Source organism: Pleurodeles waltl, chromosome 11, assembly GCF_031143425.1.
Source record: "Pleurodeles waltl isolate 20211129_DDA chromosome 11, aPleWal1.hap1.20221129, whole genome shotgun sequence".
Taxonomy (NCBI): Eukaryota; Metazoa; Chordata; class Amphibia; order Caudata; family Salamandridae; genus Pleurodeles; species Pleurodeles waltl.
Window position 1 is genome coordinate 842,034,502 of NC_090450.1, and position 25,262 is coordinate 842,059,763.

The window sequence follows — 25,262 nt, forward strand, 5'->3', positions numbered from 1 at the left end:
CTTATCAGTGTCTGGGACACTCAGGGCTGCCTTTCCAAAAAGCTGGTCATGGTGCTGGCAGCATTCTTCTGTCAGCACCTCAAGTTCCTTCTCTGAGAATTTTAATTTCCTCTTCCTTCCTGCACTGCCTGTGTCTTCCATGGTAGCAGCTGTTCCTCCAGGTAGTTGCTCAGCAGTTTGAAAAGGGTGTGGTCTTCCCTCCTCCCAGGTGTATTTGATGTCTTCCTGGCTCTGATGTCATCAGCAAGAGCCAGGAAATGTTTTTCCAACTGTTTTGCTGCACCTGCATGCAATTTGAGGCACTGTCGCAATTTGCGACACCCGACTCGCAAATTGCGAGTTCGCTTTTAGCGAGGTCGCAAAAAGCGACCTTGCTAACAGCGGACTCGCTATCTGCGGTGCGACATCATTTGCGAGTCGCAAATTGATGTTGCTTTTTTTTGTTGGATCCCATTTTGCGAGTCGTAAATTGCGAGTTGCAATGACTTGCAATTTCCGACTCGCAATTTTTTTCCTTCCTACATCTGGCCCATAGTGCAGTGTTTTTGGTCTAAAACTCCATATTAGATTCCAACACAACGTTCGGTTGAGCACTCCACCAAGAGAAGTGATTTAATCATTTATTGACTGTGAGAAAAGAAAGAACAACGTGTTTCGACCATTTCGGTCTTTGTCAAGTTCAATATTTCCCAATTCCATTAATACCCTATTTATAGCTAATTACAATTATACCCAAGCGATGCAAGCTGGGACTTGTAGTGTTGACTGAAAAAAGGAGGAGAAAAAGAGCAAAGTGCCAAACTACAAAACACCTATAAACTTAAATCAACAAAAAAACATATATATATTTTATACATACTCTTTGTCACAAATCTAATTCTATTAAGAATTAAATGATTCTACTATCACATGCAATGTTGACTAAATATCCACATCAATTTGTCATTGCTCGAAATATTTACATATAAGCCTTAGTACCCTGAAATTGAATTGAATTAAATATTATTACATGCTTTGCCCTATATATTAAAACGTCATATAATATATGCAGAAATACTTACTAACCCCGGTAGCCAATTCATCAACAGAGTTTTTCAAAATTCCAAAATTACATTGATGTATTTTATAAATGTACATAAAATTCCTCATCGTAATTCATTCCATGCGGGACTCTCGTTCGCATTTGAATTATATACCTAGACTCCAGCTGTCGTAACTTTTTAATTCGGTCACCTCCTCTTTCCTGGTCTGGAATGTGATCTATTCCATAATATCTCAAACTTCTCCAATCACTCAATGTATGTGTCTGCATGTGTTTTGCTGTAGCATAAGTCATATCTTTATTGGTTATTGCTCTCATGTGTTCTAATATTCTTTTCTTAAGTATGCAAATGGTGCTCCCAATGTATTTAAGACCACAATGGCATTCAATAATATAAATTACAAATTTGGTATTGCAAGTGATTCTGTGTTTAATTTTTCTCACCTGCCCATTTGCAAATGGAATATTTTTCATAGATTGGCCTATTTTACACCTTTTTGTTCCACTTCCAACCAGTTTGAATCTTTATTAAGAGTGAAGTGACTTCTCACCACTAAGGCCCTCATTCTGACCTTGGCGGGCGGCGGAGGCCCGCCAAAGTCCCGCCGTCAGGTTACCGTTCCGCGGTCGAAAGGTAATTCTGACTTTCCCGCTGGGCTGGCGGGCGGTCGCCTTCAGACCACCCGCCAGCCCAGCGGGAAAGAGGCTTCCACGATGAAGCCGGCTCGGAATCGAGCCGGCGGAGTGGAAGCTGTGCGACGGGTGCAGTTGCACCCGTCGTGTATTTCACTGTCTGCGCAGCAGACAGTGAAATACATGTAGGGGCCCTCTTACGGGGGCCCCTGCAATGCCCATGCCAGTGGCATGGGCACTGCAGGGGCCCCCAGGGGCCCCGCAACCCCCCCTACCGCCATCCGGATCCCGGCGGTCGGACCGCCGGGATCTGGATGGCGGAAGGGGGGGTCGGAATCCCCGCGGCGGTGCAGCAAGCTGCGCCGCCGTGGAGGATTCAAAGGGGCGGCGGTACACTGGCGGGAGCCCGCCAGTGGTGCCGGTCCGACCGCGGCTTTACCGCCGCGGTCGGAATCCCCATTGGAGCACCGCCGGCCTGTCGGCGGTGCTCCCGCGGTCCTCCGCCCTGGCGGTCTTTGACCGCCAGGGTCAGAATGACCACCTAAGTCTCTAATACTAGGTGCCTTTCTAAATGAAAACTGAGGTTTGGAACCCACTAATGGCCCCAAATCCAGATCCTTCTCAATTATTTTCCAATGTTTCTCAATTATATTCCTTATACAACCACTTTCTTTTGTGTATCTCATAACCATTCTAACTGGTTCCTTCAGGTTAGATTCTCTTTTCTTAAATAAAGTTTCCTCTCATTTTTTTAATTTGATTAAGATCATGTTTTCCTTTAATATGTTTTCATTATATCCTCGATTCCTGAATCTTTCATAAGTTTCTAAACATTTTATAGATAACTCTTTGTCATTAGAACAAATTCTCCTCATTCTAAGAAATTCTCCCATGGGTATACTCCTCATCAAAGATTTAGGATGAAAACTCTGTCCGTGTAGTACACTGTTGCAAGCTGTTTCTTTGCAATATACTGTTGTTTCTATTTTATTGTTCTCAATATAGATGGTAATATCTAAAAAATTAATCGATGTTGTGCTTGTTTCACATGTGAATTTTAAGCCTACCTGATTATTATTAAGGATGATAAAGTACTCCATGAATTCAACTTTGGACCCATTCCAGATAATAAAAAGGTTATCAATAAAGCGGACCCACAATAATACTCTCTCAACATATTGATCATTCATTCTGGCCCATGCTATTTCTCTTTCCCACCAACCCATTACTAAGTTCGCATAATTTGGGGAAAGAGAGATGCCATAGCTGTACCACACAATTGATAAAAGATTTCGTGATTAAACATGAAAATATTGTTCTTTAAACACATATCAATCATGGATAGTAACATGTTCAAATGTTCTAATTCGGAAATATTCAGTTGTTTTAAAAAATATTCTACTGCTTTTAATCCAACTTCATGATTGATAGATGTGTAAAGGGAGACTGCATCAATTGTAACTAATAAATACTCTTCCTGCCAATCAGTATCCAACAGAATTTTTAGTAAGTCTCCTGAATCCTTAATATATGAACTTAAGGTTCTAACCATGGGGGCTAGATAAATATCAACATAGTCCGACAATATTTCAAATAATGAATCACATGCCAATACAATTGGTCTTCCTGGTGGTGATATTGCTGATTTCTGAATTTTTGGTAGAAAGTAAATTGTCGGTAAGGTTGGATTTTCTTTTCTCAAATAGGTATATTCCTCACGATTCAATAGTCCTTGTTGAAACCATTCATCCAATTTAGAATGTAAATGTGCAGTCATTCTTTTTAAAGGATTTTTTGTCAATTTTTTGTAATCATGTGGATTGTTCAATTGCCTATAGGCTTCTTTCATATAGTCAGATATGTTGAGAATCACTATGTTTCCTCCCTTGTCCGCAGATTTTATTACTATCTGATTGTTTAGCATCAAATTCCTCAAAGCTAAACGTTCCTTTTTTGTCAGGTTTTCCAAATGACTGGTTTGTCTTTTATTACACAACCGTTCTATGTCTTCCAGCATGTTGATGAATTGGCTACCGGGGTTAGCAAGTATTTGTGCATATATTATATGACGTTTTAATATATAGGGCAAAGCATGTAATAATATTTAATTCAATTCAATTTCAGGGTACTAAGGCTTATATGTAAATATTTCGAGCAATGACAAATTGATGTGGATATTTAGTCAACATTGCATGTGATAGTAGAATCATTTAATTCTTAATAGAATTAAATTTGTGACAAAGAGTATGTATAAAATATATATATTTTTTTGTTGATTTAAGTTTATAGGTGTTTTGTAGTTTGGCACTGTTTGCTCTTTTTCTCCTCCTTTTTTCAGTCAACACTACAAGTCCCAGCTTGCATCGCTTGGGTATAATTGTAATTAGCTATAAATAGGGTGTTGATGGAATTGGGAAATTTTGAACTTGACAAAGACCGAAAAGGTCGAAACGCGTTGTTCTTTCTTTTCTCACAGTCAATAAATGATTAAATCACTTCTCTTGGTGGAGTGGTCAACCGAACGTTGTGTTGGAATTTTATATTGAGGGATCGGCTTGCCCTTGGTTTGAGCACCAGTGTTTTGGAGCGCGGCGCCATTAACTGAGCCGTTTTGTTTGTTTGAAATAACTCCATGTTAGAGTACAACAATTATGCTAATATGGCATTAGAATGGCACCAGGGGCTCTTAAATATGCCCCTTAATATTTTATCCAAACATCATTTAAATGCAATGGCATATCTTACATTCAAATGTCACTTGAGCTAAGGACTTATTTGCAAGAAATTGTTTCTCACAGCACATTTCTGCTTGATCCTGTCTCCCACAACAGAGTTTCGGCTCAAACTAGACATCTGCATCAAACAGTTCTGCAAAATGTCGTGCTTGTCATGCATAGATCTAAATTATATAATGCTAAGTTTACAAATTAGACAATGTATGCTGGCCTATTAGAAAATTTACACTAGGCAACTATTTACAGAAGGTCTTTATGAGTATGTGGAGTCATATTGGCATAGCACTCCTTAATATACTCCTTAGTGCAATTTAGGTAGGTTAGGTTGTATATTTGCAACTGTACCTGTTCTATAAGTTAGTTATACATTTCTGAAGTACACGTTGGGGGCGGTAATTGTGAAGAGTTGCAGGGCTCAGTTTTCTGGCCCCCTGGCACTAATGATTCAGTCAATGTGCCAACCCAAATAAAAATACAGTTGAACTCAATCCACTGTATAAGAAGTGTTGCAGATAATGATCAGCCCCACCAGCTGAGTCTGGGACTATAAGTGGACATCCACCACTTCTTTTCGAAAATAATTCTTCCCAGCCAAAACACTAGGAAACAGGAAGTACAGTTAAAATGTTTATTTTTAAACCTTCACCTAGTGCATATGCTTGTTTTATTTCTAAATGATATGCTAGCTCAAGCAGGTTACTAAATAACTTACCAATTCTGAGTTTCAGAGGTGGTACACCTTACATGACTATTTCCTATACTTTGGGTTAAAGGTTGTGGATAAACACAGAGCCCACCAGCTGCCAGTGAAGTCTTCCCACCATACGGCAGTTTGATTAGAGCTAGTTTTGAAGTTGTGCCTCTTCTGTCAGATGTCACTGTTGCAAAGCTCGTCTCTAACCTATGGCCTGATAAGCAAGGTTGTTATAGTCAGAAAGCTTGTTGCAAACTGTTAAAATAAACAACAAGCGGTTTAGCCAGAAAGCGTATGAACACTGTTAGAATATACAATAAACATAACGTTTAAATATCATGAATGCAGTTGATTAATCGTAATTATCATCATTTCATAAAGCATTTTAAAATAGAATTGTTAATTTGATTGCATTACTCTTATTCACCTATTTAAAAACACACATTTCATATCGACAACAAAGATCTTCAGACTAGAAATACATGATATTTATAACAACAGGGAATGGACTAAAGATGTGAAATATCTGCTACAAAGTTAGCCGAGAACAGGGAACATACAGGAGGGATACATCAAAGGACATGCAAATACAAAACAAACTTGCAAATGGGAAATCAGTTGCAGTTTACAAAATGTGCACACATATGTACTCAAGTGGCCATACTGCTCAAACAGGCTCAAATCTACTTCAGCCAAACCTTGAAATAAGTCTCACACTACACATGGACTCTCACAGATTCTGCATGGCAACCACATAAACAAAAATGATCAAAAATAAAAAACATTGCATACACAAAACCAAAAATTGAATAAATGTTTATGAAAAAAACATTATTGTACCACTATCTTTACCTATTATAGACATCACCACAAAGTATATTTCAGAAATTTTCTCAGAGGCCTTTATTATGAGTGGCCTGTAATTTTTTTTTATTCCCATTTATGTGAATTCCAGTATTTCTTGGGGTGAGGAAGATCATGCAGCTGCAAACACTAACCTGGACCTCCATCACCAACTGAAAGAACAGCAAAAGAAGGAAGACAGTATTTGATGTTTACCTTCATTGACATGCCACACATGTTGAGTGCATGCTTGTTGTTTCAGATGTTTTTTTTTAATTAGGTTTGATTGTGAGGTATTTTCAGCATATCTGCCCGAGTACGGATGCACATCCCCCCAATCGAGGACCTTGAAGGATTGCCAGAGAGTATTCTTTCTCGGCAGAGTGCCCACATTGTTTTAAAAAAACTCAATAATAGCCCATCGGATTCCATCTTTAAACATAGTGTCAAGTAAAGCTGATGCTCAAAAGTGTCATATAATGGAACCAGGGTGATATGGGGTAAATTTAATCTCAACTGCACTGGTGCACGATCAAAGAGTGTTCAAGGCATATGTTTTACCTTTGCAACAGATCCCCTGGATACAAAACGGCAGTCCAATCTTTACCACAACCCATAAACAGATGAGATGAATGTGCCCTCCCTCGACAGTGGGTATTGCAGTTGCCAAATATCTACCAGGCTGTATTCATCTATCCGTGCTCTAATAAAATCAGCACAGCACTTGTCCTGTCAGTTGGACACCATAGATTAGAAAACTGGAGGATTCAGATATGTGTTCAGATCTCCTTCCCATATAATATTCGTTGGTGACATGGCATGGAGATGGCTCCAGAGTATTGTGTAAAAACCAGGGTCAACATCAAAGAGAGGGACAGGGAGGATTAAAGGTCCAGTGTATAGTCTCCCTAAGTAACAATAGATAAAATGAATACACTGTTCCTAGCAAAAAAGAAGAGGGGAAACCCGGTGGTTTAGGAGCAAGAGCCCTCACACATCCATTCGGATGTCATGCTTCATCATTGGGGAGCTCCTTGTCATACCAGCACTGCAATATCTGATGGGCTCCCCGTTAGGGGGCTCTTTGCCGGAGATCTTTTTAGAGTAACTGCCGTGATGGACTTAGACCTACAGACAGGTAGTGATTCAAGAGCAGGAGAGATTTAAAATTGGTTCTCTATCCCGACAAGCAATTCTCATTTAATGGGCAGAAAGGGGATAGGACCAAGATTAAAAACAAATTGAAAGTGATAAAATGAGGTAATGCTCAAACACTTTCTAGGAGTCATGGGGGGTAAGAAATTATCTCAAAGCCACCCAAACAATGGTCAACATGGTTTGCGTCTTCGGTCTAACAGATCCACTGACGCTTCTTCAGGACCATACATCAAAAAGATACTTCTCCTGTATCACAATAATGAAAGCATTATAGTGTAGTTTATCAAGAGTCTAATAAACGAGGCCAAACTTCGCAGTCACTTACAATAAAGCGTACTGTCCGTCCAGTCAACTAAACATATTAAGGTCGCCCTAGGAAAAGTAAGAAGGTGGATACAAGCAATATAAGTAATATTAATGTAATTGAGACCAGTGCTGGATTAGTGCGCACACTGAGTGATAAACCACAAAGCACAATGTGAAACTAAAAAAAGAGAGCTTACCATCCCATATTCTAGGAAGGGCTCCATAGGAGGTACAAGCATAAGGTTGTCGCTACTAAGTAGAGAAATGAAATAATTAACACAAATGCATATACTCCTATCAAGTTTAAAAGGGATCATTTAATGCCAAATAGCAACCTTAGGTCAAGTCAAAAAGTATAATACACTGTCATTATCATATGCAAGAAATAGGTGAAAAACTGACTCAAACATTGTTCATAATTATACCCAAAATGTAGCACAACAAGATTTCTAAATTATGTATACAGATAGGGTAATGTATGTGGCCCTAAGTACCTATAGCGGGAACGGCGCTTCAAATATCAGCGTCGGAAGTGTTCACATGACCGCAACTGCTAGGTAGACAGGGGCCCAAGTGCGAATTAAGCACAGGTTTTGAGATACCTGGATAATGTCAAAAAAGATCTGGCTAGGTCAATAGCGACAAGCGCACACTTTATCCAATTTAGTAGAGGGAGGGGCAGCAAGGTACTTACAATTTGCTGTGACAATCTTCTTTTCATCACCTACCCCAGCGCATCCTCCTGAATCAGTGCATTCTGCGGGTAGGCGCGGTATTATGTAGTTGGAGAACGCGGAAGTGAAGCGTTTCTCCGGCGTGTGCTGTAAAAATAGAGGAAGGACAAAACAGTGTAATAGGTGCATTAACACTGTAAAAGGAATAGAAAATGCCGCTTTAGGAGCCATGATGGAAAAGATAATCGTAATAGAGAAAAATAACAATTAAAATACTTAATTTCAAAATAAAACATCAACTGATGTAGGAGATTACGCTAGTCAAGATCAGAGCCAGTACACACTCATAAAGTATCCAACTGCCATGGGCTCAAAAAATTGGAGCAAATTCTAGACATCGGTCTCTAGAAAGATATATAAATTAAACTGGGAACAAGTAGTGGATGTCACATTTCACAGCTGTATAGTACTGAAGAAAAGGAAATAACCAAATATCTTTAGGTTATGTATCTAATTGCTACTAAAAGTGGCAGGGGTAACTGCTGTAGAATCTAATGGGTTTTCTGAGACAGACTAATCCAAGGTATATCATCATTTAGGCCTGTGACATGTGTCCGGAGTCTCTACACCCAACGTTGTTCAAGTCTGAACAATGAGCATGTCATATTACCCTGATAATTAGGAACATCAAGGACCGCCCATTTAAAATCGTCTGGGTCGTGGGGCGCTTCAAGGAAATGAGCGCAGAGTTTCGTGGTAATGCGCCTACACCTGATGTTACTGCGGTGTTGTTTATTCTTAACTTTACGGGTCTAGTCGTCATGCCCACGTAGCGTAAACCACGAGGGCACGTGATCATGTAGGTACACTGTCTAGTGTTGCAGTTAGTGTGTTTTGTAAGGCTCCAGTGGCCCAAAGGTTCTAAGTCAGGGGTCTTGATGGCATTGGTCAGAGGGCATACGTTACACTGCCCGCATAGATAGTGGCCAATCACTGGAGGAAGATTCCAGAGTGTCGATTGTGAGTTGTCCCTGCGATTGTTGCGTGGTCTGGTATGTACCACTAAATCCTTAATGTTCTGTGTCCTCTTAAAGGCAAAGAGGGGTCTAGGGATAGACTCTCCTCCACTTGTAAGAATTGCTCACCTCTTGTTGATTAATTTCTTAACAACATTTGATGATGGTGTGAAGGTTGAGACACAAGTGAGACGTGGAATACTCTCCTTGTTCTCATTGCATAGAAGAGCTTCCCGGTTGTTGTTTCGGGCTCTCTTGCGGGCTTGTTTCACAATATGTGCTGGGTACTGACGTGCATGTAGTTTTCTCTGTAGGTCATCAGCTTGAACCTCATAAGTCGTCGATGAACTACAGTTGCGTCGTAACCTAAGGAATTGCCCAAAGGGAAGATTATTGCGTAGGGCTTTGGGGTGCTGTCTGTCATATGTCCTTAACCCCTTCGCTGCCAGGCCTTTTCCCCCTCCTGTGCCAGGCCTTTTTTTGCCTATTTGGGGCAGTTTGCGCTTAGGCCCTCATAACTTTTTGTCCACATAAGCTAACCAAGCCAAATTTGCGTCCTTTTTTTCCAACATCCTAGGGATTCTAGAGGTACCCAGACTTTGTGGGTTCCCCTGAAGGAGGCCAAGAAATTAGCCAAAATACAGTGAAAATTTCTTTTTTTTCAAAAAAATGGGAAACAGTGGCTGCAGAAGAAGGCTTGTGGTTTTTCCCCTGAAAATGGCATCAACAAAGGGTTTGGGGTGATACATTCACCAGCTTCCCAGCTTTCAGGAACAGGCAGACTTGTATCAGAAAACCCAATTTTTCAACGCAAATTTGGCATTTTACTGGGACATACCCCATTTTTAAAAATTTTCGTGCTTTCAGCCTCCTTCCAGTCAGTGACGGAAATGGGCATGAAACCAATGCTGGATCCCAGAAACCTAAACATTTCTGAAAAGTAGACAAAATTCTGAATTCAGCAAGGGGTCATTTGTGTAGATCCTACCAGGGTTTCCTACAGAACATAACAACTGAAAAAGAAAAATATTGAAATTGAGGTGAAAAAAACATCAATTTTTCTCTACGTTTTACTCTGTAACTTTTTCCTGCAATGTCAGATTATCGAAAGCAATATAGTGTTACGTCTGCTGGACTCCTCTGGTTGTGGGGATATATAGGGCTTGTAAGTTCATCAAGAACCCTAGGTACCCAGATCCGATAAATGAGCTGCACCCTGCAGTGCATTTTCATTCTATACCGGGTATACAGCAATTCATTTGCTGAAATATAAAGAGTAAAAAATAGCTATCAAGAAAACCTTTGTATTTCCAAAAAGGGCACAAGATAAGGTGTTGAGGAGCCGTGGTTATTTGCACATCTCTGAATTCCGGGGTGACCATACTAGCATCTGAATTACAGGGCATTTCTCAAATAGATGTCTTTTTTACACACTCTCCTATATTTGGAAGGAAAAAATGTAGAGAAAGACAAGGGGCAATAACACTTGTTTTGCTAATCTATGTTCCCCCAAGTCTCCTGATAAAAATAATACATGACTTGTGTGGGTAGGCCTAGCGCCCGCGACAGGAAACGCCCCAAAACGCAACGTGGACACATCCCATTTTTTTTAAAGAATACAGAGGTGTTTTTTGCAAAGTGCCTACCTGTAGATTTTGGCCTCTAGCTCAGCCGGCACCTAGAGAAACCTACCAAACCTGTGCATTTATTAATACTAGAAACCTAGGGGAATCCATGATGGGGTGACTTGTGGGGCTCTGTCCAGGTTCTGTTACCCAGAATCCTTTGCAAACCTCAAAATTTGCCTAAAAAAACACATGTTGCTCACTTTTCTGTGGCAGAAAGTTCTGGAATCTGAGAGGAGGCACAAATTTCCTTCCACCCAGCGCTCCCCCAAGTCTCCCGATAAAAATGATACCTCACTTGTGTGGGTAGGCCTAGTGCCCGCGACAGGAAATGCCCCAAAACGCAACGTGGACACATCCCATTTTTTTAAAGAAAACAGAGGTGTTTTTTGCAAAGTGCCTACCTGTAGATTTTGGCCTCTAGCTCAGCCGGCACCTAGGGAAACCTACCAAACCTGTGCATTTCTGAAAACTAGAGACCTAGGGGAATCCAAGATGGGGTGACTTGTGGAGCTCTGACCAGGTTCTGTTACCCAGAATCCTTTGAAAACCTCAAAATTTGGCAAAAAAAACACATGTTCCTCACATTTCTGTGGCAGAAAGTTCTGGAATCAGAGAGGAGGCACAAATTTCCTTCCACCCAGCATTCCCCCAAGTCTCCCGATAAAAATGATACCTCACTTGTGTGGGTAGGCCTAGCGCCCGCGACAGGAAATGCCCCAAAGCACAACGTGGACACATCCCATTTTTTGACGGAAAACAAAGCTGTTTTTTGCACAGTGCCTACCTGTGGATTTTGGCGTCTAGCTCAGCCGGCACCTAGGGAAACCTACCAAACCTGTGCATTTCTGAAAACTAGAGACCTAGGGGAATCCAAGATGGGGTGACTTGTGGGGCTCTGACCAGGTTTTGTTACCCAGAATCCTTTGCAAACCTCAAACTTTGGCTAAAAAAACACATTTTCCTCACATTTTGGTGACAGAAAGTTCTGGAATCAGAGAGGAGCCACAAATTTCCTTCCACCCAGCGTTCCCCCAAGTCTCCCGATAAAAATGATACCTCACTTGTGTGGGTAAGACTAGCGCCCACGAAAGGAAATGGCCCAAAACACAACGTGGACACATCACATTTTTTCATAGAAAACAGTGCCTACCTGTGGATTTTGGCCTGTAGCTCAGCCGGCACCTGGGGAAACCTAGCAACCCAGCGCATTTTAAAAAAACTAGAAACCCAGGGGAATCCAAGATGGGGTGACTTGCGGGGCTCTGACCAGGTTATGTTACCCAGAATCCTTTGCAAACATCAAAATTTGGCCAAAAAAACACTTTTTCCGCTCATTTCGGTGACAGAAAGTTCTGGGATCTGAGAGGAACCACAAATTTCCTTCCACCCAGCGTTCCCCTAAGTCTCTCGATAAAAATGGTACCTCACTTCTGTGGGTAGGCCTAGCGCCCACGAAAGGAAATGGCCCAAAACACAACGTGGACACAACATATTTTTTCACAGAAAACAGAGGTGTTTTTTGCAAAGTGCCTACCTGTGGATTTTGGCCTCTAGCTCAGCCGGCCCCGGGGGGGCAGAAATGCCCTAAAATAAATTTGCCCCCCCAATCCCCAACCCCCCCCGGGAGCGACCCTTGCCTCCTGGGTCGCTCCCCCTGCGTGACATTGGCACCAAAAAACAAATCCCCGGTGCCTAGTGGTTTCTGCCCCCTTGGGGGCAGATTGACCTAAAATCGGCCAATCTGTCCCCAAGGGGGGCAGAAATGGTCTAAATAGAATTTGTCCCCCAGGGGAGCGACACTTGCCTGATGGGTCGCTCCCCATCTCTAAAAAAACAAACAAACAAAAAAAAAACACACAAAAAAAAATTGCCCTGGCGCCTAGTGGGATCGGCCTAATAATAGGCCGATCTGCCCCCAGGTGGGGCAGAAATGGCCTAAAATAAATTTGCCCCCCCATCCCCCACCCCCACCGGGAGCGACCCTTGACTACGGGGTCGCTCCCCCTGCGTGACATTGGCGCCAAAAAACAAATCCCCGGTGCCTAGTGGTTTCTGCCCCCTTGGGGGCAGATTGACCTAAAATCGGCCAATCTGCCCCCAAGGGGGGCAGAAATGGTCTAAATACAATTTGCCCCCCAGGGCAGCTACCCTTGCCTGATGGGTCGATCCCCATCTCTAAAAAAACAAACAAACAAAAAAAAAACACACAAAAAAAATTGCCCTGGAGCCTAGAGGTTTCTGACCCCCCCTGGGGGCAGATCGGCCTAATAATAGGCCAATCTGCCCCCAGGGGGGGCAGAAATGGCCTAAAATAAATTTGCCCCCCAACCCCCACCCCCTCCGGGAGCGACCCTTGCCTACGGGGTCGCTCCTCCTGCGTGACATTGGCGCCAAAAAAAAAATCCACGGTGCCTAGTGGTTTCTGCCCCCTTGGGGGCAGATTGACCTAAAATCGGCCAATCTGCCTCCAAGGGGGGCAGAAATGGTCTAAATACAATTTGCCCCCCAGGGGAGCGACCCTTGCCTGATGGGTCGCTCCCCATCTCTAAAAAACCAAACAAACAAAAAAAAAACACAAAAAAAAATTTGCCCTGCCGCCTAGTGGTTTCTGACCCCCCCTGGGGGCAGATCGGCCTATTAATAGGCCGATCTGCCCCCAGGTGGGGCAGAAATGGCCTAAAATAAATTTGCCCCCCCATCCCCCACCCCCACCGGAAGCGACCCTTGCCTACGGGGTCGCTCCCCCTGCGTGACACTGGCGCCAAAAAACAAATCCCCGGTGCCTAGTGGTTTCTGCCCCCTGGGGGGCAGATTGACCTAAAATCGGCCAATCTGCCCCCAAGCGGGGCAGAAATGGTCTAAATACAATTTGCCCCCCAGGGCAGCGACCCTTGCCTGATGGGTCAATCCCCATCTCTAAAAAAAAAAAAAAAAAAAAAAAACACAAACATTTTTTTGCCCTGGAGCCTAGAGGTTTCTGACCCCCCTGGGGGCAGATCGGCCTAATAATAGGGGGGGCAGAAATGGCCTAAAATAAATTTGCCCCCCCAACCCCCACCCCCTCCAGGAGCGACCCTTGCCTACTGGGTCGCTCCTCCTGCGTGAAATTGGCGCCAAAAAATCCACGGTGCCTAGTGGTTTCTGCCCCCTTGGGGGCAGATTGACCTAAAATCGGCCAATCTGCCTCCAAGGGGGGCAGAAATGGTCTAAATACAATTTGCCCCCCAGGGGAGCGACCCTTGCCTAATGGGTCGCTCCCCACCTCTAAAAAAACAAACAAACAAAAAAAAAAACACAAAAAAAAAATTGCCCTGCCGTCTAGAGGTATCTGCCCCCAGGGGGGGCAGAAATGATCTAAAATAATTCCCCCCCCCAGGGAGCGACCCTTGCCTAAGGGGTCGCTCCCCTTGCGTGAAATTCACGTAAAGAAAAAAAACTCCCTGGGGTCTAGTGGTTTCTGCCCCCCTTGGGGGCAGATTGGCCTCATCAAAATAGGCCAATCTGCCCCCAAGGGGGGCAGAAATGGCATAAATATAATTTGCCCCCTAGGGGAGCGGCCCTTGCCTAAGGGGTCGCTCCCCACCTAAAAAAAAAAAAACATAACAAAAAGAAAAGCAAAAAAAAATGATCCCTGATGCCTAGAGCAGAAAAGGCCTTCCCCAAAAAATGCCCCCCCCTAGGAGCGACCCTTGCCCAAGGGGTCGCTCCCTTTTGTCACTTTCTGAAAAAAAGAAATCCATGGTGTCTAGTGGGGTTTCAAAAGCCGGATTGCAAGCAATGCGGCTTTTGAAACCCTGGGAGAGACTTCAAAGGGAAGGAAATACATTTCCTTCCCTTTGAAGCCCCTCCGGGCCTCCCCACGTGATGCTGAGCATTTCTCTTTCAATCGCGCTGGAAGCAGAGATTCCAGCACTATGGGGGAGGCCCCTGTGACAAATCAGCGCACGCTCGCGCGATGATGTCACAGGGAGGTGAGGGGGTCGGGGTGGAAGGGGAAGGTCTTCCCCTTCCATCCCCGCCTTGGGGGGTGAGGGGGGTGCACAGGGGGGGCGCGCTAGTGCTCCCCAAGTTCCTGTGCTTTGGACCAGGTGACCTCGTCCAAGGCACACGGGAACTGTAGCCTTGGACCAGGTCACCTCGTCCAAGGCACAGAAACGGTTAAACTGGTACGGTCAGTGGATTTGTGATAAGTACAAGTAAACAGTTTACCGTAATCAACAGATCAAGAACAGCCACCTGAGTAGTAGAAACAGTGGAAGTGAATTTAAGATAAGGATCCAGTGAATTAATCCAATCGCTGAAAGTTGGACTTCAGCCAGGGGACCCTGCCATACTATGAAGATGTCGTCAATATAACAACACCATAGTTTAATATCATCATGGAAAGGATTAGTGTGAGTGAGGATAAACTGCTTCTCAAAATTATACATATACAAGCAAGCCAGACTAGCGGCAAAGGTACTTTCCATTGAGGTACCCCAGATCTGGTAGAAAAGCTGCTCTTCAAACTGAAAAAAAAAATTGTCATTTCCAAAGTTGCACATTGCATGATAAAAGTAATAGGGGAAGACAAGTTCCCAGGGTCTTCACGCAATAAGGTTTCCACTGTCTGTAATGTAGCCTCTTGGGGTATATTTGTATAGAGGGCCTTGACATCGAGGGTAATCAGTCCATGGACCTCTACTGTGGAGCCCTTCCTAGAATATGGGATGGTAAGGTGTCTTTTTTTAGTTTCACATTGTGCTTTGTGGTTTATCACTCAGTGTCCGCACTAATCCAGCACTGGTCACGATTACATTACTATTACTTATATTGTTTTTATCCACCTTCTTATTTTTCCTGGGGTGACCTTAATATGTTTAGTTGACTGGACGGACAGTACGCTTTATTGTAAGTGACTGCGAAGTTTGGCCTGGTTTATTAGACTCTTGATAAACTACAATATAATGCTTTAATTAATGTGATACAGGAGAAGTATATTTTTGATGTATGGTCTTGAAGAAGTGTCAGTGGATCTGTTAGACCGTAAGACGTGAAACACATTGACCGTTGTTTGGGTGGCTTTGAGATAATTTTTTGCCCCCCATTACTCCTAGAAAGTGTTTGAGCATGACCTCATTTTATCACGTTCAATTTGTTTTTAATCTTTGTCCTATCCCCTTTCTGCCCATTAAATGAGAATTGCTTGTCGGGATAGAGAATCAATTTTAAATCTCTCCTGCTCTTGAATCACTACCTGCCTGTAGGTCTAAGTTCATTACAGCAGTTACTCTAAAAAAATCTCCGGCAAAGAGCCCCCTAACGGGGAGCCCGTCAGACATTGCAGTGCCGGTCTGACGAGGAGCACCCCAATGATGAACCATGACACCTGAATGGATGTGTGAGGGCTCTTGCTCCTAATCCACCGGGTTTCCCTTCTTCTTTTTTGCTAGGAACAGTTTATTCATTTTGTCTATTATTAAAAACCAGGGTCCTCAACATTAGGATCGTATCTATTAACCATTTTGACTGGAATACCATATAGCATCCCATGTGCTATTGCAAGGTGACACTGATCATCCACCATAGATTGTGTAAGTGTACAGGGAAACCCTCTAGAATAAGAGGAATAGGAGGATGCCAGCCTGTACTCCACCCACCTAGTTCTAATATGGTGTTCAGTGAAGCATGTCAGACGTGTCTCCTGCAGGTGTGCAATCTGAATGTTATGGCAGTGGCGGTAGGAGAGGACCAGTTAAGAAGTTGTATGTTCCATGTCAAAAGGTTACTTGACTCCCAAATCTGATCACTGTAACATCATGAGTATAATTGCTGCATTATTTAATCTTCAGCACACTATACCTCATAACATGAGACTAGTATAATGAGTGACATTCTGGTGATGTACAATCAAGCAAACCCTTAATCCCCTCTCCCACTTCAGCATTTCAAACTTGCTAAAGACATTCCCTGGTCTGACAAAGTCAAAGAAGTAAAAACAGAACATACCAAAACATCACCTAACATGTGGATCTATTTATCATATCCACTCAAGGTGCACCCTATTGAGAGGACGTCAGGTTCCCAGACTCCATCCTGATGTACAGAGGTAGCCGGAGAGATTCTTGTCCATGCCATCTCACCAGGGTCAGGCAGGTAGTTGAGATAGACCATCTCCATACAGATGAGCACATGTCCCACATGCGTCTAGTGAATAGTTCAGTAGCACCGGTTATGCATTTCGTGAGTCGGACCAGGGGTGCGAGTTCTATGATGTATCTTCCTTATTGCTGTTGTCCATGCGCTGATCTCGTTTCCACCATGAGAGAGATTTGAGGAAATCCTTTGATACTTTGGGGTTTGCAAAAATAGTTTTCCTTTATAGTCTATGCAAAGGCGAGGCAGGTAAAGCATAGCATGTGAGATTTACAACTTTTGGAGGTGTTTCTTGACTGCCAGGAACTCCCGGTGGGCCACCTGCAGCGCCACTCTGAAGTCTGGATAAAATGTGATCTGGTTGCATTGATAACTAATGTCTTTCTTATCATGGGCTAGCTGGAGCACAGTGTACCAGTCACAATAATTCAGTAATTTTCCTATGATTAGGGGCAGGGATGCCTCAGGAGGTGGCCTCATCATGAGTGATCTGTGTACTCTTTCCACAATGTGATGCATTTTAATCACCAAACAGTGTAGTTTCACATATGTTTCCATCTATCCTATGTTAGTTGTTATGGTGTGTGCACGCCTCCAATTTCTCATTTGTTTGCTTGTATTACTGCCAGGACTTTCTCCATACTCAGGCGGATCATACACACAGACTTTAGCTCATCCTATACTGTTGAATTCCTCCACTCTTCTGTGGTGAGTCACATTGATTGTTTGACCAATTTAGTAGCCATGTAGTGCATACATAAATTCATGGAATTAAATTTCCCATTGATTGATTAGAGACCGTTCTGCATTGCCAGTAGTGTAGTATCGAGTGTAAGCATACTTAAGGAGCCCATAGCCTGGTTGCGATCCAGTGGGGTATCCTGTGATGGTTTTTTAGAGCCCGGGGTCTCAAACTTAAGGTGGGTTTGACTTTTCTCTGCTTTTCCCCTGGTTACCTCTGGATCACCTCTGGGCCACCAAAGGGTCTTCACACTAGGAGCTCACAAAGCTCACCAAGGATCACAGGCACAAGCCCTATGTCAGGGAGTGGTCTCACACCAGCCAGTGATCGAAGGTTGATGAATGCCCCTATCATTTTTTTGCTCCTTAAATGTCAGCACCAGCCGGCAGGCTTAGGGTAGGAATTGCAGCACAGTCCAATTACTCAGGAGGTTCGTACCTGCAGCTCATAGGGAGAGAACCCCTCCGCCCCACAACCCACACAGGCTTGTGTCTATTGCACTGCTGGGCCCTTCATGGACAACAGCCAGAGCCACATGCTTTAGCTGGCAATCAGACGGGCTATGCTGTGCCCTGTACCTGTGTGCTCATGTTTGCCCACTAGCCTCTGCCCATGTAAGCCACGTCTCCAAGGAAGACAGTCCTTCTAGTGGGGGAGAAGGCCTTGATCAAGCTCCATAAATTATGGATTTCAGAAAACACAGACCAAATGCCACATAGTGCAATGCTCCTCTAGGCTATCACACACATCTGGCAGCTGTAGGAGACAACCTATGGAAAACAAAGTCTATGCTTCACCAGAATGGCTTCCGCAGTATCACTCAGTTGCTCTGGCGCTTAGTCTGCTTTTTTTTTAACATTCGGCAGATCGCAGGATATTTGTCAGATTAATAAATATGCCTGCCAGTGCCACACTAAAGTGCGGCCATCTTGCCCTGGGCGATCTGTCACCCCTTCCAAATTAAGAAGTGAACATGTAATACCTAGACTCAAGAATCATCTACTATCTTCCTATTCCTCCATAACAATCAGCCATGAACAAGGAGGGAAGCCACAGCCATGGATGGCCCTAACCTGCAAGGTAGACATGCAAAGAAACCACCAGAGAAGACTAGAGGGAGGGCTTCAGTGTTGATGATTTTGCATCCAACCAGCAGAAAACATGTTCCAAATCCCATGGACTCTGGTTGGAGTGTGTAACTAGTACATTGGGATATTCACTCCAGACACCATATGCAAGGAGGAGGTGGATGATGGGGCTCCATCTGGTCACAAAAAACATGTAGTCTCAGAAGAACAAGTAAATTTACCATCAAGACCTCCAGCCACCACAGGACTCCCGACAAGGCACCACCATCACTTGTAACTAAGGTAGCCTCTTCTGTCACTGTCCCACAGATGACACCCATCAAGCAGAGCAGAGGTTGAAGGTATGTTTAACCCAACATTTCTGTGTCCTCATGACTCACTCACTCTTATTTGATTAATATATATTGCAAGAAAAATTAAAGAGACTATAAAGGAGATACCTTGTAGTGAGCCGGTAGTCTTGCAGAGTATTGATCATGTTTGAGCTATCATTTTGATTGTACTCAAAGTCCTGCAAGATACCTAGGCAGTCCAGCATCACTACATGGCCTGTTTACTTCCCTCCTGGACATCTGCCATATCTTCCCCATATAACCCGCTCCTCCCCCATCTAGTGTCATTGTCAGCCCCTGTTCAGCTACCACCACTACATCTTCAACTCATAGTGCATTTCAGGACTCAATGGGTATTATGTCCTGCCCTGTCAATGATCATGCCACACCCTTGATGGTGGGAGAGGTGAATCCCACCTCTGAAAGATATGAGATGGGCAGCCCCAAACCAGATCTCAGATGACAAAATTCATTCTTGATTAGGGAGCAACTTCACATTTCATGAGAACAGTTTAGGATTTTTGGTTGCCATTGACTTCAATTTCAAATACTTTCCTCTTTGAATAGTGTATATAATTTCCCCTTATGTTTCACAACTTATCTTGCTTTGTCCAACCCCCCTTCTAGATTTCTTTACCTATCGTCAACTAAGTATCTATTTTCACTTTTGAAGGGAATGCAGGGAAAATATTGACACAAATTTACAGTTGTGGGAGTTATTGCCAGACATGTACGATTGTAACATCTGCATGGGGAATAAATGGTGACCACAGTGTTTATTTGAGTGGTGCTTGCTGTGAATGCCCACAGGATGGTCATCAATGACCCCATGGGCCAATGGATCCATTTTGGCTTGAGGATCAGGTTGTTCTATAGAAGCATGTAGGTTGATGAATGTAGCTGATGAGTGTGCTGGGCCCTACAAGGTGGTTGTTGACCATCTGTTGTCAAAGGAACCTGATTCAGCCCTGCAGCTTGAGACAGTCCTTTAGTGAGGGCTCATCTGAACTTAATGAACTTGTCATGGTGTCTTGCATCCTCCTCCTCCTCCACTACTAGATATGTCCCCAATTAGTCCTAATTAGTTTCTGGAGGCTTTTGTTTTTGTTTGCCAAGACCAATATCCATCTCTTCATCAAAGTGGGAAGGTCTTGATAGTTTCAGGCAATGTTCCCCTCTTGGATAGAAAGGAAACACAAGGTCCTCCCCGCTCCTTGGATCTCAGATTTGTCATCAATGAAGACATCCTGCCACACCTGGGAAGTTGTGGAGTTGAAATTGTTCCGTAGGAGAGAACTCTTTCTCCTTGTGTGTTTCCTATTCACGAGAAAATGAAAACATTTGGGTGGAAATGTGTAATAGGCGAGGCAACAAAAGTACTTCACTGTGACTCTATGGTGGAAGTGAATGTTGCATCACCAAAACAAACATCTATATCCTTTTAGTGCATCTCAGTGTTTCAATGTAAAAGACTACGTATTGAGGGGGATTGCTAGCTGGCAGTGAGGAGGTCTGTGAAGTGGCATCCTGCTTGAGACAACAATTTCCTCTTCCCTTGTAGAGTGGGATGTCACTGACGTTCAACGGATTGTCTCCAAATGGTTCACTATAAGAGAAATGGTTGGCATTTTGGTATTTGAGAGGGCAGAGATTCATACTGTCTCAGCAAAATATGTTGTAATATAATTTAAAGATAATGTTGACATTGGTAAATTCAGAATAGGGTTAGAATCTGCATAATTTAATTGCTTATAACTATGCAAAATATCTACAAAATTACATCTAATTACAAGAAATGCATATTCAACACTTAGCGCTATATTTGAATGTGAAATGAATCAGTATGTCCATTTTTGTTGCAAGAATGCAGGTTGTCCTAAAAAATAGTGCAAAACCCAACAGTTGTTTACATTCTGTTGATCCTGTGTGTTTATTTTAAATTTTCACCAATAATGGCACATTTGTGGTAAATCGTTATTGCACATAGCTGTAATTATGTGAAGTGGCACAATGTCATAACTACTGGAATTTTGTGTAAGAGGGATAACATGAACTTCTGAAATAATGCATATTATGCTGGCATAATTTAAATTTCACCCAGGCCTTATCCAGATGGACATAACATGGTGTATATATGAATATGGGTCTTGGTATGGGCCTGTTGACATGAAACAGGATTGTGTATAATCTGAGAGTGTCACAGATCCCTGCTCTCCAGCAGGCCCCATTACATGGTGGCTGTGGACATGTGCCCCCAGATGCAGCAGCTACAGAAAATATTACTGAGAAACATTAGGTCTTGGACAATGTATCTGATGACAACTAGGACAGGTGCTGATGCTGAAAAATGTCACAACATGATGTGTAATTTTCCTTTCACATAAACAAATTAATAAAAGGACTAACTTAAGGTGGGAAATGATCAATGGATGTAGATAATGGTAAGTTTACTATGGCCACAGACCTATCTCATTAATCAGTAATAGAGTATTTAACTGCTGCTTTCAGGGTAGACCCTGCAATGGGGGGATGAATATGTGATAGTGTGGATACCAAAGGAAATAATTTCAATACAGCTGTGGGGAAACACATACACACACACACCCACACGCACGCACACACACACACACACACACACACACACACAGGGCTTGATATATAATGGTAAATTACACTTTTGTGTAAGTTTACAATTCTGAGTACACGTACTACTTTCGGCACTCATAAACTGCACTTTTGTAGTGACTTTCACTTTTGTAGTAAGTCCAACACTACACTTGGCCATCCAAAGGTGCTGCAACACCCTCTCATGTAAAAAAGAAAAACTGTGGTAGGAGTTTAGTACAAAAGTCTAAGGGCCTGATTTAGATCTTGGCAGATGGAATACTCTGCCACAAAGCTGAAGGAAATCCCATCTGCCATATTACTATCCCCTTAGGATATAATGGGATCATGATACAGCAGACAGGATATCTGTCACATTTGTGACAGAGTATTCCCTTTCCACCAAGATCTAAATCAGGCCCTAAGCTACTACAAAGGTTTAAATTACTGCAAAAGTGTAAGTTACTACAAAATGTTGTTTGTGAATGTAGAAAAGTAGTAACCTTACTCAAAATTGCAGTTTGTGAATAGGACTATGTAGTATGTTTTGTAGTACTACTGTTGTACTAGAAAATTTACTATTAAGTGCAGTTTGGTAATTAGGCCCAGAGTATTAATGTAGCTCAACATAAAGCCCCATCCAAAAGTAAAACATGCATATGTTTCCTTTTTTTTGTTATTCACAAACTGTGAGTTAATACTAAGTTTTCTACTTAGTATCTGCAGTCAGGTGGAAAACTCTGCACATAAAACTATGGACTTGCACTATCTTTTTATGTGAGGAATTCTCCCGACTGCATAATCTCCTTTCGTATACTTACTATGAACTTGTAAGTTTGGAAATAGCAAAAAAAAAAAAACAGTAAACTTACACACAGGTGTAAGTTACTTTGGTGAATCAGACTCATAAATAGCAACTAGGTGTCAGGAGATGCCAGTAGTGTTATGCCTGTTTTGGACTTTCAAAAATAGCTACTTTGTGAATACAGTAAGATAGAAAACAATATTCACATGTTGTGAGACAGTGATAGACACTGTGAGAAAGTACATATTTCTCATTGATCGTTTGAAATGCAGAGAAGGGTGGATTGAGCGTGTAGCAGGCGACATACACTAATCTAAATTCAATGTTGCATGCTGTGCAGTAAGGACACACATGTCAGTCTAAGGTTGAATTAAGTTGACTTAACTTGCTATCCCATTGTTACACAAACTCATGCGTAATTGTATGTTGTTAGACCTGACAGCCTTAGGGTGTTCTTTCCCCGATCTGTTTGCCTCACATCTTTGCTGTATCTTTTTTTGTGGACTTGACAACTCTGAACACTTTACCACAGGTGACCAGTTCTAAATTGTATGTGCTTCTCCCCTAAACTTGGTAACATTGGTGTATCGACAATTAGAATATTTGATTTACTTGTAAGTCACTTTTAAAGTATATACCATGTACGCTGGGCCTGTAACTTACATGCTACTAGTAGGTTGGCAACACTGGTAGTGCCACCACAAAATTAGCCTTTCAAACCTGTCTCAGGCCTTCCATTGCAGAGTCTGTGTGTGCAGTCTCACTGCCACTCTAACTTGGCATTTTAAACCTCTTGCCAAGCCTTCAACTTCCACTTTATTACATATGTCACCCCTAAGGTGGGCCTTGGGTAGCCCATAGGGCAGGGTGCTATGTAAGTAAAAGGCAGGACATGTATTTTTAAGTTTAACATGCCCTGGTAGTGAAAAACCTTCCAATGTTATTTTTTACTACTGTGAGGCTTACTCCTATCATAGGTCAGCATTGGGAATTCCTTAATTTACCTTTAAGCTGTAACTCTCGATCACAAAGGAGTAACTTAGCCATCTTTCATATCTTTGGAATGGTAATGATAAATCATCTTCAATAGTAAAGTCGGATTTAACATTACTATTTTAGAAATGCCACTTTTAGAAAGTAAGGTGTGTCTGAGCACTAATCTTCATTCATCTGGATCTTGATGGGCCTTTCTGGGCAGGAAGGGTGGACGGGAACTGACACACATAAATAGGGACGTGTGTGCTCTACACAAAGGGCTGATTACCCCTATTTAAAGATTGGAGCCAGGTCTGGGATGAAGGGAGACCTGAGTTCATGGAGCTGGGGCTCTGACCCTACCAAATTAGACACTATCTCTGCCAGAGGAACTCCTGTGCTGCTTAAATGACTCATTTGGGCTGCTTTTCTGGAAAGACAGTTTTTTGGCTTTGTTGCCCTGCTGTCTGCTGCTCCTAGACGCTGTTGAAGGCGAACTGGTCTCTGCCTTCTTTTGATGCGATCTCCAAGGGCTTGTTGGCCTTACCCCTGTTCAGAAAGTCTCAGGACCATAACAAAACTGCTATCCTACTGCTGTAGGACTCTGCTATACATGAGTCCAGCAGCTGCACTTTGACAAGGAGCCACACATACCTGATCAGCAACTTTTGCTGTTAAATAGTAGTCACTTTGTGTGCAGCAAGATTGAGTGCTTTTTGCTTTGCTCTGGATTAACATGTGCCTGATGGCCGGTGTGAATGGTGAAATGCTGAGCTCTTTTGTTCCCTGAAGGACCAAGCTCTCTGCTGTGCTGAAAGATGCTGCAGTGCCAAGAGAAGCCCTTCCAGCCAGCACTGCTGGGTTGTCTTGTCAACGGGAGCTTTGCCAGTGCTGATCCATCAGCGCAGTTTGCCCCCAAGAGCAGAACACCGCTGAGCGCTGTCATCATCAACTCCATGGTGGGGAGCCTCATCATAGGATTGTCGAACTTGTGCTCCCTTCTGGCATTGGGCTACTGGGTCTGTACCCAGCACGTCCAATCACTCCCTCACCTTCCCCCTGGGGAGATCCAGTGATGTGGGCCCCTGTTACTCCAGAAGAAGGTATTGCAAACACACAAGACGCATGAAGTCTCTACAGCTGACTGGCGTGACATCATGACATCGTGGCTGGGATTGACTCAAACATACTAGTTTCAAAACATCTGCCATAAAAGCAATAATTAATTGCTGTGGATGCCCTTTTTTCTTTTGCGTTTCCATGTTAAGAAAGTCCATTTTCCTTTCACTAGCATTACAAGGGATCTAATGGAAAAGAATGTGTCTTTGATCACAGTATTTAGTGGTTGCCTTCAATTTCATAACTTCAAATGTGTACATTGGATTTTTGTTATTTTGGTATTGTTTTACACATATAAATAAATACTGCCAAGCTACCACAGGGTTAGCACAGGTTAATTTAAAGTGTTTATCTGACTTTCCCTGACTAGAGTGGTAGTTCCTGATTGTACAGGGTGTATAGTCTGACAGCCAGAAACCCCATTTCTAACATACAAGAAATTCAAATTTTTCATTTTGACATATTTATTAGTGAGGAATATGTCCTTGCACCAATTGTTGCTGTGAAGACGCCTTTAAACAAAAACATTGCAAACAACAGCTATTAATGATCTGCTGTTCCTGTGCTTTTGAGGTAAACTTTTACTGAAAATTGTGCATTTGCAGAAACATTTTACCACAAATTGTGTGTAATTACACAAACTGGCCGTAATTTCAGGAATTTCACCTATAAAGTATAGCATGACATTCTTGAAAATACACAAATTCAACTGGCATTACTAATACTTTCCTAG